The 15,802-nt window shown below is 23.8% G+C and overlaps 1 protein-coding gene across 1 annotated transcript in view; it reads right to left on the minus strand.

Annotated features, from left to right (window-relative positions):
• Positions 1 to 15,583, minus strand: part of LOC129618503 (neural cell adhesion molecule 2-like) — a 104,414-nt gene extending 88,831 nt beyond the window's left edge. The window contains exon 1 of the mRNA XM_055533298.1: positions 15,464 to 15,583. The gene's annotated coding sequence lies outside the window, so the exon portion shown is untranslated. The remainder of the gene's footprint in view (positions 1 to 15,463) is intronic.
• Positions 15,584 to 15,802: the final 219 nt, after the last annotated feature.

The following is a 15,802-nucleotide window of genomic DNA, read 5'->3' on the forward strand; positions in this document are numbered from 1 at the left end:
CGCATTTTTACGAGTTTAATTATAGCAACAGAAAATTATGAAAATATTCGTAATTGAAAAAAAATGTTTGGTCTTTTAACATAAAACACGCATTTTTATTCTGGTAAAGTTACAAAAAAAAACGAAAATAAAAAAAAAAAAAAATTTTCTCCTCCTTTTCTTAAAAAATTTTTAAGGTTATGTTTAAGTAGGTTGGTTATTGTTTTAATTTATGGAAAAAGTTTACTTTTCACTTTAAAAAATAATACCAGAAAAGAAAAATGAAAACTTGTAAAATTTTTCATTGCATTTAAAGAAGGAACCTGATGGAAAAGAAAAGCATACCACAATTTCAACAAAATTTATAAAGTCGATTACGTCCCATTAAATCATTTTTTTGTGAATTGAGTGTAAGCTGCGCTGTTTACACATAAGAAATAAAAATTTTCAACATTATTTCTTATTTACAAAATATTTTATAGAACGAATTATTTGCTGTTGTTTTTAGTAATTGGTCCTTAAATCAACAAAAGTGTTTTCTAGTTCAAAAAAAAAAAAAAAATTCTGTCAAATAAATTATAAAATAAAGGAAGAAAAAGAGGCCAAAAACGAAAAATTGGTTATGGAGGAAAAATTTTAAAGTTCTCTTGTTTAATGAAATTTAATTTTACCGAAACTTAAAAACAGAAGGAAAATAAGAAATGAGTACTTTTACAAAAGACTAAATAAATGTGAAGGCAAAAATCGCGCTCTATATGGAGAAATTTAGTTTTTTGTAAAAAAAAAAGGCAAATCGCATGCTATCGAAGGCAAAATTTAAATTTTTTCACCAATTTGTTAAGTTTTAATACGCTCGTCTCTATTCTTCCTCTGTTAGAAATTTTTAAATTTGTACTCACTTTCTAGCATTTTACCATATTATTATTGTTATTCTAATTTGAATAAAAATTGAAAAAAATCATGTTCATTCAAAAGCATAATATGCACTTATAATGAGAACATATTTTACATGAAAAAAGAAAAAATTTTTGCAGAAATTACTATGCCTGCATTAGCCAGGTGCAATGTATCCAAATTATCCTTTAAGTTTGTATCAAACGTAATTAAAACTTGTCTAACACTTTTAATAACAAAATACATCGTTTCAAGGAAATCCTTTTAACAACAAAATTTAATATTGAGTACATGCAACGACTTGAATAATCTAAGAAAAAAAAAAATAAAAACAATTTTCGAAAGTTCTTTAATGACTTTAAGTAGATATCTTTAAATTTCTTACATGTATACATTGGAAAGTGTAAAAGTACCTTCCAACTATGCTTTCGGTTTATTAATACATTTAGATTAAAATGTTTGTTAGCATACTTAAGTCAAAAACTTAATAATTATTATATTTTACTAAAAACTTTTCAAATTATTTTAATTTCCTTTAAAAACCGAAAATTTTGTTTTCAAATAATTAAAAATCTGCTCTGCTGTATAAGAAGGAGAAAATTTTATTTTACTGCAGGATAATGTAAATTTAATTTTATTTAGAGATTAAAATGCATTTCGAGTGATTTCGTGTTAAAATGATCTTCTACATATTCTATAGAATATAAATTTCATATAGAGTGTACCAATAATTGAAATTATTAATATGCGTGTTGAAATTTTAAAAATTAAATGAAATAATCTCGAATTAGAGATTTTTGAATTTATGAATACGAACATGAATGAAATTTTTATTTATCTAGACATTTGGCGTCCTAAACAAATGCATGGTAATTTTTACTCGGCCACCTGACTGTCTATTGTTTATTTTTAATTTATTGAAACCCTAACTTACTTTTGGATTTCATAAAAAAATAAGCTATCAATTTCATTGTGCTACCATCCATATATTGTAATATTTCTTTATTGAGTTTGCACATATGTCAATATAGTATGTACAAAAAAAATCTTAATATTGAAGGACGAATTGAAATGTGAAAAACTGATTCTTTGATTTTTTTTTCAAATTTTCATATATTTCATAATAATACATGCATAATTAAATAGCTTTATATTTTCTATATAATATTTGTAATTAGAAACACAGTGTACAAGCATTCTACCGTACGGTAGTATTACAATATTATATAATAATACTTTGAAGTGTATATATCGTAATACTATAACGTGTTATAATCTCTCGGGGCCAGAAAGTTGGAACAATTTGAAATGACTATTTAACCCTTAAAATTTTTGGTTTCGACAAAAAGGTGTATCGACTTAAATGGCTATAATTTCCACAATTATTAACCGATTTGAAAAAAAAAAAAATTATATACAATGGAAAGCGTCCAGATTACAATCGATAATCGCACAAAAAAAATTTTCTAAGAGATAATTTTAAGACCAACTCAAAATCTTTCAAATTATGTAAAAAAAAATTGAATAGTGTAAATCTTTTAGTACTTAATTGTCCACTTTTTGAAAAATTTTGACAATTTTTTTTCTTTGAATTATTTGCTTTGAATTAATTTCTTAATTTATTAATGTGATTCTCTCTTTGAATGCCTCATGTGACACACTGTTTTCTCTTTAATAAAGAGCTACTTTTAAGCTCTCACAAAAATTGTCCCACTTTTCCGCCCCCGAGAGATTATTTCACTTTAAAGGTGAACTCTGTAAAATAATTCTTATAATCCTTTAATTAATATTATCATAAATAAATAAAGTGCCCTATGTAAAAAATAAAAAATTGCATTATAAGTCCTTACCTAATAAATTCAATAATATAAGAAACTAAAATTTCATTTTATATAGGTAGATACTCTTACTCTCAAAGTCTAGTACTAAAGTTAATAGTTCCATTTTCAATGATATTTGCATACTAAAGTAGATTTATAAAACATAAAAAATAAAAATATTATTTTTATTTTAACATTAATGAAATATGCACCAATTAAAATTACTTTTAAAATATTACAAAATTACAATATTTTTCTTTCATATTTTATTTTTATATATGTATGTATTTATATGTTGATCACGATAATGATGATGATGAAGATGACCTCCTTCCTAAATCTTAAATTCACTTAATCTTTTTAATATTATGATAAGTACTGCCTTTAAATAATAATATATAATATTCATAATGAAAAAAAAAACTGTAGTTATTTACAGTTAAAAACAAAGTACAAAAAAAAAAATATTTTCTATAGAAAATTTTCTCAAATAAAAAAAAAAAGAAAGGAGAAAAACATAATCTGAGAAGAAAAGAAGAAAAAATCACTTTTATTTCATTACAGATATTATGATTTCATATTATCCTATTTCTCTGCAACTGAATCCAACTAGGTCAATAGACACATTTACACGAAATATGAGTAAAAAAAACAAAAAACAAAAAAAAAAAAATAGTAATTTTTTTTTTAAACAAAAAATATATATGAGTATTTTTTTTTTTGTTAAACACAAAAAAAAAGGATATTTCACGATAATAAAAAAAAAGTTGAGATAGAACGAGACAGAGAGAAAGAGAAAGACAGTAAGTGAGTTAATATCTAAATTTTCTAGGTTACTTTTTCTTTAGCTTACCCTAGTACTATCTATGCATGCTTAAATAGTTTTTTTATTATATACTTGAATAAAAAATAAAAATTATATTAATTTTTTCTTATAGAAATTTACATGTACTTATGTTTTATATATAATAACATCGGTACGTACATAAACAAAAAATTTGTTTTAAAATTTAAAAAAGAAGAATGAAATTTTTTTTTTAAATTCTTGTTTTATGCCGGCACATTAAAGAGATTCCATATTTTAATAAGAATATCAAATTCTTGGCACAATTTTACCATTATTATGTCAAACAAAATATTACATATATATAAATGTAGTTAGCGGATTTTCTATAATATCTATGGAAAAAGAGGAGAGTGTATAGGAATTTAGATTTCACTTATAATTTCTTAATTTTATATCTAAAATAACTTTCATTATTGCTAACATTTGATAGTGTTAAACAGCAATATTAAATTTTTAAAAATATAATATAGATCGATTGTATACAAGGCTTAATTGTATACCTATATAATTTTATACCTATACAATTGAGCTTGGTATAAGATAGAAACCCCTACTTAGTAAATGTATTGTTTGCGTCCGCTCAATTTGATTGAATTAGCTTAATGTTAGCTTTGATTGAATTATTATTGCACTTTGTGGCTCATACTTATTCCTTTAGTAAATTTATGCCATTTGCCATTTATTCCATTTTGTTTTTGCTTGTGAATTTCGTTTTCTATTATAACAACATAATTTGTTAAGAAGGCCATGTACTTATTGTAGTATAAGATTAAAAAAAATTTATAGGAAAGAATACAGATTTTCTATGTTTTCTTCACAAAAAAATTAAAATACAATTATAATACAAAATTGAAAATCTGTCGACTGATATTATAATCTAGACCATAATAATCTGACTATCAAATTAAAACATAAAGTTTTTGAAGCATGTATTAATTATAATTTGGCATTTCCTTACTAGAATTTACAGAGTTTTTGAAATATTTCAAATTATTCACCGAACCTATCGAGTCATTCTAATAAAATTTTCATAATATATATTATATAAAATCTAATTTTCATATTATAATAACTTCATTGTGTTTTGGAATATTTAAAATAATTTGTTTGAGTTGCATGATAGCTATCCCAATCCGATTTCCAAATTAGTCCAATTACTATAGTTGGCCTCTTAGCCAAAAAATTAATATTTTCTGTAAGTTTGATGGTGTTTATTAGTTATCGTGCAAAGATGGACATATCTAAATCAGCCCAGAATTTTACGCTCAACAAGAATATTGTGTACATTCTCTTACAGCACTCATTTCAAGTGATTTCAATCTCCGTATATCATATTTATTATACCCTTCATTATAGCTTATGTTATATACAGGGAGTACATACATATACTCGTATATAAATATAAATATTTATATGTAGAATTTTATATAAAACATTTCTCCTATTTATTTACTTTATTTTTTGTTGATAAAATAAAATTTTAATATTTTAGAATTGAATCTGCTACAGGCGGTACATAAATAATTAAAATGTCAAAAATTCAAAAACAAAATATTTTTTTTTTTTACGAGTAGCTTCCTTCTTTTGTTTTAAATATTTTTTGCTTTATGACTCTGTGATAGTATTTTTATTAAGTACTTTTTTATGAAAGTTCATTATATATCAAATGAAAAATTATTTAATTTTAAAATTTTTTATTTATGTATAGAATACCTACATGAATACATACATAATATGTATACATTCTTAGATTCTTTATAAGAATTTCTTTGATTGATATCCTTAATTTTGTTTTAAGGATCATTTTAATATTTATTTATAAAATATTCTCTATTTTATATATTATAAGTGTGTGTGTGTGTATAAAAATGCTAGTTTTTTTTAGCTTTATTATAAGAAATTTTTGCTTTTTTTTTGTATTTTTAATAGAGTATGTTGGAATAGGTATCGTACCTACCCAGTTAAATTGAGAAGAAATTTTAAGAATATTTTGAAAACTTATTAATAATATTTTGCCTTTAGGGATTGGTTTGTTTTTAATGAAGGAAGTGATCAAAAGAATTTTAGATTAGTAAATAATAAAAATAATAATAAAATAAAAAGGAAATAATTAATTTTGTTGTTGTTATATAATATTGCTTTTATTATTTTGTATATTAGATCAGTGATAGTTTATTATTATTCTGATAAATTATTAAATTTTGCATATTCAAAGATATTATAAGCAAAAAATAAACCTACATGGCATTTTAATACAAAATTTTATAATTTATGACAATATTAGAATACGTCTTGAAACAATTAAAGGATATAATATTTTCTCTATAATTATTATATAAATTTAGAGTTTATTTGTATAGAATTTTCAAGATTATTTTTTTATTAAGAAAATTTAAGTAAGATTTAAGGATGTTATGAATAAAGAGTCCATGTATCAATGAACTCTTTATAACAAAGAACGTTATTTCTTAGGAGACTGAACCAAAATTAAAATTTAATAGAAATAGTAAAAGAGTATGTAAGTGGTAAGGATTTTTAGATGAAGGACTTTTATTGTTGCTCACAATTTTTGATAAAACCTAGAACTTCAAGATTACCAATAACTTAAAATTAAAACGAGAAAAAAAATAGAGTTGACCTTGTCAACTCTGTGATACCCGTACGAATTTCTTATCCTATGTGCGAATAACTAATGTGCCATAACTAACTATGGAGCAGACTATGACTTTAAGTTGCCGTATTACCATATTAATTTATGCAAAATTTCAGTACTATTTGTTATTCAAAATACTGGTTGTGCCAAACTACTATTGATGTTGTATGGCAGCTACCAGAAAGAGCCAAGAAATTTTAGCGAATTTTATCAAGCACATCGGCCCTACTAATATATTCACTTGTGTGAAATCTCAATATCACAGCTTTTATAGTTTTTGAGATATAGTCAAATAACTTTTGAAGTTGTATGGCAGGTACCAGAAGGAGCCAAGTAATTTCAACGACTTTTATGAGACACATTGGCCCTACTAATATATTCGTTTGTGTGAAATTTCAATACCATAGCTTTAATAGTTTTCGAAATATAGTCAAATAACTTTTGAAGTTGTATGGCAGGTACCAGAAGGAGCCTAGTAATTTCAACTACTTTTATGTGACACATTGGCCCTATTAATATATTCGTTTGTATGAAATTTCAATACCATAGCTTTAATAGTTTCTGAAATATAGCCAAAAATTTTTTGAAGTTGTATGGCAGGTACCAGAAGGAGCCAAGTAATTTCAACGACTTTTATATGGCATATTGGCCCTACTAATATATTCATTTGTGTGAAATTTCAATACCATAACTTTTATAGTTTCTGAGATATAGCCAAATAAATTTTGAAGTTGTATGGCAGCTACCCGAACCGGTACCCCGATCATGTCCAATTTAAATAGGGTTCTGGCACTTACTACAATAAATCATTTGTGAAAATTTGGTGAACTTCGCTCAATTAGTTTTTGAGTTATCGTTCGGACGGACGGACGGACGGACGGACGGACGGACGGACGGACAGACAAAGCTAAATCAACTCAGAATTTGACGCTGATCAAAAACATACACTTGAGTCTATATCTAACACCGTTATTTCTTAGCGTTACAAACGGTAAGGCAAATTTAGTATACCCTTCGAACATACGTTCGTACGGGTATAAAGAGAAGGTTTTAATATACAATAAAAGTTTTAATAAATAGAATAGAAAAAAATTGCAATTATTCCTTTAATTATCTTTTAAAATATTCTTTTTATTAAAAACAAAAAACAATAAAAAGAATTAAAAAATTTTAAATGAAAAACCAATAAAAGTTTAATCTTTTTTTTTTTTATTTGCTTTTAATTTTTTTGCTAAATTCGCATTTTTAATTAATTTCCCTTTTATTCCTCTATGCTTCCGTTTTTTTGGTACATTCACAGAAAATTTAAGAAAATATTGCACTTCTACATACCGCTTCTACGTATCGTAATGAAGGAATCACTATTAATCAGGAATATGCGGAAACTTTAATTGATCACCTCTCAAAATTTATAAATTCTCAATTTTAGCGTTTTAAAAGCAAACACTTAAATGTAAATCAATCATCTAGCATTCTAGAAAATAATTTTTTCAAACATTCATCCTATTGATATGCAATATTAATATAGCTTTGTTAAATGCTTTATTTATGAAAATTAGAAAAATTATTAAATTAAATTTGTTATTTTATGAGTATTTCTTAGACATTTTTTTAAATTTTCTTATCATAACAAAAGTATGTCGTTTAATTTTAAAATTGTAAAAATTTTTATTAACACAATTAAAATTGATTTTTGGTTATTAAATTTTATTATTCAAAATTAAGGACATAATTATGCGCTATTCTTGGGTACATACCATTTAAAATTTAATTGATGGGTTCACAATTAAAAAATTTTAATTTGCAACATTAATAGCATAAAATAAAATAGTACCAATTTTATTAATTCCTAAACTTCCTCTCAATAATTTCTTTCAGAAATCCAATTATTTTTTTTATTTTAATAAAAATATTTTAAATGTATTAAAATACACCATTAATTGTAAAATTTATTGGTTCTCTATTCAAAATAATATTATTATGGTAATTATAAAAAAAATTTCAATATTGAAATATTTTATAACTTAGAATAATTGGGGTAGCCAATATATACCTATATATATATATATATATATTGTAAAAACCATAAAATCATTTATATACTATCATATTTCGCTTGTATCCCAATTATATGCAATATTAATTATATCAAATATTTTATAACTTTTTAATTAAAATAAAAATCAATAACGAATAATATTTGAGTTGATATTTGATATCAGATTTAGACACAAAATTAAAAATATCAAATTTACGCCATTTATTACGCAATATTCATAATTAAATGAGTATTATAAAAAAAAATATTGGTAGCTATGTAAGTTTATAAAAATAATATTGTTATAAAAATAAATAGGCGTACAGGATGTCCAGCAATATGAGCCATTTTTACTCAAGTTTAGATTTAAATTTATAATTTTTTTATGAATGCTGGTTTATTTCCATATATTTGCTGAAACAGAGTTGTTAGTTATTAACCTGGATATATTTGGAATACTAAATATTTCCAACTCATATACTTTTACTTTTTTGACTCATTTTTTATTGGTCTTTAATACTTTACGTGATATTTTTATTAAAATTTATGTAAAAACATGAAAAGTTTGAATTTTAAATTTAAATGTAATACAGTACCTTACCTATATGTATATAGCCCTATAATTTTCTTTAGTAAAATATGTAGTATAGACTAATAGGTCAAAGTTTCTAACACAATTCAATATTCAGAAAAAAAAGAGCACATTCGAACGTGCCTCTAAGTACATATTATTTAAAGTATTTTTGATTTAAGAGAGCAATCAAAAAGTTAACCTTGTCATTTCATTTTGATATTTAATACAAACAAATGGCATTATACAAGTACAATGTATATATAAAAATTTAATTTTATATAAAAAAATAAAATAAAAGACTGAAAAGTGGTAATCAAAATAAAAATTCTTTTTTACTTTCCTTTTTGAACCAATTATTAAATTTTCTGGATACAGTTGAAGTTTGCCCTAGTTAATCGATTGATTTTCTTCTACTCTTTTCTTTCTCTCTCTCTCTCTCTTTCTCTCTTATTTGATATCCGTTCCTTTTTTACGTTTTGCTTGCTGAATTATAATATTGGATAGATATATAGTTATAACAAGCTATATGCTTACATTTAGCCGTAATTTTATAACAAAAAAAATTCATATATGATTGACTTTACTTTCATTTAAATTTGATTGAGGTTCGTCATTTCGAAAAAATAAAAAAAAAATGAAAAGGAGAAAGGTTATTGAGTATTTTTCTAAAATGTCAAGTAAAAAGCTAAGTTAAAACTTGGATCCTTTTTTTTCACAGTTACTAACATTTTTCACTATATAGAATTTCGTTTATTGAAATTTGCTTTAGTACCTTTAGCTTCTAAAATCAATTAAATTGGATAAAATTATACGATAAAGTATTAAAGGCATTAAAAGTTTTCATAATCTTGATTCTGGTATGGATGCTATTTGAACTTTTTTTTGTTTTTTTTTTCAATTTAAAAGTGAAACTTTTTCTGAGTAGGTTTTTTCGATTATTTTGCATATTCAATTGTTGGATTTTTTCGTCATAGAATAGCATATTAAAATTTCCTACTTGAAATGTCCTAGAATAGCATATTTGATACGTATTCAAAAGAAAATAATAATTCGTAATACTTTCTATTAAGATGACGGTTTACTGATTATTGAATTTTATTCCTAATTGTGATAAAATTGCTTATACAAGTTAGACCAATGTAAACAATTTTTTACATTGTTTCGTACTAAATTCTCCTTACCGTTTGTAACGCTAAAAAATAATGTTCTGAGTTATAGACTCAAGTGCATGTTTTTGATCTGCGTCGAATTCTGAGTCGATTTAGCTTTATCTGTCCGTCCGTCCCAGCGATAACTCAAAAACTAATTAAGATAAGTTCACCAAATTTTCACAAATCATTTAATTTAGTAAGTGCCAGAACCCTATTTAAATTGGACATAATTTTTTTTTTAATATTAAGTTTTACTTCGCTTTTACAATATTTTTGCAAAACACAAAAATTTGAATTTCAAAATTAGTCATTTTTTTAATGATAAAAAATATTGGTATTTAAACTTAAACATTATTTTATCGTTATAAAAAAAAACGTTTCTCTAAACTATTTTTGTGAAAACTTTGCAAGAGGTTTGTATAACAGTACAGTATTGCCGAAATAATTCAGCCAATTAAAAACTCGGGTCTTTCCGAATTATCAATTTTTCAGAATTTCCGGGTCTACACAAAATTGACTAAATGATAAGTTGCTGAAATATATATCCTCCATTTCAAACAACAAACCCACGCTTTAACAAGAAAACAACGCTAAAAATTAAAACCAAATTCGAAAACTCCTTACGTACAACATCGTATGACAAGAGCATTGACTTGAATTTTATATTTGCTTCGTTATAATATTGAATTAGCTACGTTATATACCTTGCATTAATAAAAGTTGTTTGTCCGGATTGTGAGTTTAGAGGCACCAACTATATTCAAATTATCATAACTGTACTGTATATGTTATTTTAACATATTATGTTTTTGAATACCTTTGATAATATGAAGACCTTAATTAAAATAAATATTCAAATTTTTTTTATTATTTTCGTCATCTCATTTCAATTACAAAATTATTAAAAAAAAATCTTATTAAAAATTAATAGTTTTTTAAAAAAACAAAAACAAAAAAAGCGTTCATATTTTAATTTTAAAGAAAATTAATAAATAATAATATTGAAATTTATTTTAATTAACTTTAACCAAAATTAAATTTTAATTAAATCAGGAAAAAATTTTTTTTTTTGTATACGCGTGTAAACATTTTTTTTTTTAATTTTCGTTACTTATTTTTCTGTGTTCGTATACTTATAAAAATTGGGATGGGAGTTATCATGTTAATGAAATTGTTGCAAATTGCAGTAAAATAGCAATGAATTTTTAGAGGAATGTCCAGTTTTATTCTCAATGATACAAAAAGCTCTATTTTCTATAGTTTATTTAATTCCAATATAATATATAGAGACTATATTAATATGGGGGAGTTGATTCTTTACAAAACTTAAAAAACTAAATAAAAACAATACAATAACAGCTGAAAATTACTAAAACTGATCATATGCACAAAATTCTAAAGGGTTTAGTAATTTACAATACAAATTTTCAATAAATTGAAACGCATAGCCACAACACCAGAGACGCTTCAAGAAAAAAATCAAAGCAGGTTCAAGTAATGTTTACAAGAAGGCATTAAGTGAGTTCAATAAACTAAAAGTATGGCTTAACTTTGCAAGCACCTTAGCTTTTAGGAAAAACTTAGACAATTTTTAAATAAAAATATAAATTGTTTATAAAAATAATTTACATATTATTTCACAATAATTAAATAATTAATTTTTTAGTAATTTGGTGTATTTGACTAATATCTGCTTTAAGTTTTTAACAGTAATTTTTAAGATTTTTTCAGTTTAAATGCTTTGAAACCAGGAAGCAATGATCAACTTTTCACATTTACAGTGTAACCTGCCTATGAATATAATGTTATATTTGCTAAGAAGATAATACTTCTCATATTATTTTGTATTATGAGGCAAGCGCAGAAGCCTCATTGAAAATATTCTTTTTATATGCAAATTAATAATGAGGTGTAAAATTTAAATAACATATTCTAAAAATGGGTGGAAAAACATCAGAAGGAAATTTCGTGGAAATATTAAAAAAGGTTTTACATTACATAAGCTTTAAATATAAATAACAAAACGTGAACAATTTTGGTCGTGCCTTAATCTTGAATAATTTTAAATTTAAAACTTTTCTTTTCTATAAAGTAGGTTACTTTTGTTTTTTAAACGGGTTTTATATTTAAAATAATTTCTTATCGCATAATCGTTGCTTTTTTAATAGCTCCATTAACTTTCCAGAATTGGAATTAACATTTCAAATTTGCAGAGAAAAGAGTAAAAAACTTTCGTCAACTCAAAAATTTCAGAATAGTACAAAATTTCTGAAAGATTTGAAACAATAAAATTAGAAACTGGGTTTTTAAATCTGTAGATATGCAAATATCCTGATTCCTGTTTTTGACAAAAAAAAAATAATCGCAGTAGAAATTTCTTTCGTTTGCTTTAAGGGAACCTCTTTTCTAAACCTCCAACAAATCTGATTCAATACTACCTATGCATTAAACGTATTTTACATAAACAAGGTATACAATTCTGAAAAATTTCTGGGTATTTTCGAGATCTTTATTATAAGTGAAACCAAGTAACCATGAAAAATTATTATGGTTATTCTAATTTTGCCATAAATAACAATATTTTAACAAAAAAGTTCACAATATAAATGACGACAAATACAATGTACCTACAGATAAAGATTTATTTCTATATTAAAACTTATAGAACCGTTATTGTATATATGTGTGTATGTATAAAAGTTCCAAATATGTTACTATCTGAAAATGGTTTATAACATTAATTTTTCTCTACTTTTTTTTGTTAAATTTTTTTTTCTACAAAATTTATTTTATCATCTGACACCTATGTGTACAAAGAAAAGATTCCTTATAACGCGACAAAATTAAAATTTCAAAAGTAAAAATTTCGTTATTAAAAAATATGGTTTAAGAGTAATGTGTGTGTGTGGAAACAAATAGAAAATATTTTTGCTATAAAATGCATTGTAGCCGACATTTTTATTTATATAACAAAACTAATTATTTCAATTCAAGAATGTTTTATTGCAAAGTGCATAATCCATGTGTATTATAAAGAAAATATAAAATTTAGAAAGAATAGAACATCTATTTGTGGTTGCGACTCAAATTATTTCAGTAGGTAATTCAAATGATTTTATTTTTACACAAGAATAGTATGATAGAGAATTTTAGAAAACGTAAAGGAGATAATATTAAATAGATAATGTACACATAACTAAGTAGATGAAGTAGAAGCTATTTGGGACCAAGTATAATTCAAAACAGAATAAGTTTGTGTGTTTAGGATATAATTATACTCAATTAAAGTATTTGGAATACGTATTTTAACAAATTTTAAAATAATTATGATATTTTCCCAGTCAGAATTTTTAAAATAATTTTATCAAAGCAAAAGAAAATGAAAAATTAGCACACGTAATTGTAAACTCAGTAGAATTTATTTTACCATTTTAAGCAAATCTTATAATTCTTTAGAAAAAACTTCGAATCGAAATTTTACAATAAAATTCTGCAGCTAGTATGATAAGCAATTATAACACAATAATAACATCATATTGTATGTACTATAATCCAGCAAGATATTTAAGATTCATTTAGCAAGATATTGGATGTATAATGGCAATTTTTTCTAACACAATTTCTCAAAAATAATCTAATATTATAGACTTGTTCCGTTTTTTCTTTATTAAAATGAACGCTAATAAGGATAATAAATAATTTTGCATATAATATTAATCGTATAGTCATATTTCAAAATTTATTAGTGGTTTCCTATAAATCAATAATGTTACTTATTAAAATGAGGGAAGGTGGACCTTATTGTTGTTATTGCAAATAATTTGATTTATGAATTTCTGAAATTAACTAATCCCATAAACATATACACTTAATATACATAAAGCGCTAGAAACATAATAATTATGTATATAGAGAAAGGGAATTTTCTGTGTATATATGCATCCATATTCGTATGCTTCCTTAATATCAAAAAATTCTCTATATTTTGTATTTAGGTTATATTTAATACAAGGCAACCTAAATTACATCAATGTTATAATATTCATGTAATATTTGTTTTATGTATATTATAACAGGATGTGTACAGATGTATACTACAAATATATCATTCAAGGTACTATTAAATGAATTTTCATTATAAATTTATAAAAAATTATTTTGTGATATTTGCAATAAAACACAATACTGATTTTCAATCACTTTTCATTAATTTGATGTTTTCATATTATAAAAATATAGATATACTTAGATGAGAAATTGGAGTTTAGTGATATACCAAAAAATTTCCCCAATTTACTTTAACGTGCCAATTATTACTGCGTTAGTTTTACAAAATTATATAGAAAGTAAAAGTTAAAATTGAAATAATTTTGTATTAATATATGAAATGGATGCTGTGTATAAATTTTGGGAGGAAAAATTTAGATATCATATAATTGATTCGCATAGAAACATGCTGTGGATAGTCAGGCTTAAAACTGTGGTTGAAATTTCTATTAAAAATGATAAATAGCTCCTATACTTTGTAGGATAGTTCCTATAGTTTGTTTTAATTCTCACAATTTTATTAATGAATTAATTTCGTTAAATGATAATATTTTTAATTATAAAGATATTCTGATTTGATCTATTCCATATTTGAATAAAAACTGTTCCGATATTTTCAATAATTTTTTGAAAAATTTGCAAAAATCATAGCAAAAATTATCGCATCAAGATATTTAATTAAATCTAAATATGATTTATGCATGGTTGGTTGGTTGATTAACGTAATAAGTGTAGCAAGCCCACCGAACTACTACATGTTCACCAGACCGTCATTGTGCCTATCTAAGCCACCCGATTCTCTTGATTAATCTATCAATATCGCCGACACTATAATCTGAACCGATTTACTGAAATCTAGTCCAGCCGCACCAACCCAAAATTCATTCATTCATTTATAATTTTATTGTTCCACCTTAGAATATTTACAAATATTTACGAAGGGTCAAATTTAACACAGAGATCGGTTTCTTCCTTATACCTACTAGAATACAATATGAAATGTTATTTTTGTTTCAACAAATATTATAGTAAATTTTGGGTATTAGTAAGAGGAAAGGAACAAAAAACCTGTTTCAGGTTGTTTTTTGAATAACAGCTAAATAAATCTAACCTTCAAACAACTACGAATTTTAAGGAAAGGGAAAAGAAGGGAAAAATTGGGAAACTTTAATGTTAATAATCATTTTATTATACATACACACATATTGCTTATTAAAGAATTTATTGAGTCATTACTCTTATCAACAAAAAATTTCTTTTTATTCTAATTCCATCAAATAGCCTTACTATACATAACTATGTATAAAAAGCTTAATTTTTAGCTTGTAAGTCGAATTAATTACATAGTAGTAGCAAAGTGTCTAATTATATAGTGTATTCAAAGCACTTTATAAAAGAATTAATATTAACATTATTTATTTCAATATGGTAAATTTAATTGAACAATATAAAATTATTACCTTTATTCATTTAATTATTAATTATATAGGAGTGCCACTGTAATTTAAGTTTTTTTCTTTATGATTTTCTTAAAATATCTGCGGATAATTCTATAATAAATCCTTTATTTTATATAGAAAATTAGTTCATGTGTAAAAACATTTATCTTATTTTTATTTTTATCTTAATTACAGCATAATTCACTTATTTTAGTAATTATTTTAATAATTATTACTTTTATTATTTAAAATATTTAAGATGTTAATTATATTTATTTTATAAATAACCTTGATTTTAATTATATATACTAGGTATTACAAAAAAAAAATGACTTATTAATTTTCTTTTTCTGAGAAAAT

Source organism: Condylostylus longicornis, unplaced genomic scaffold, assembly GCF_029603195.1.
Source record: "Condylostylus longicornis isolate FDR11 unplaced genomic scaffold, ASM2960319v2 ptg000008l, whole genome shotgun sequence".
Classification (NCBI taxonomy): Eukaryota; Metazoa; Arthropoda; class Insecta; order Diptera; family Dolichopodidae; genus Condylostylus; species Condylostylus longicornis.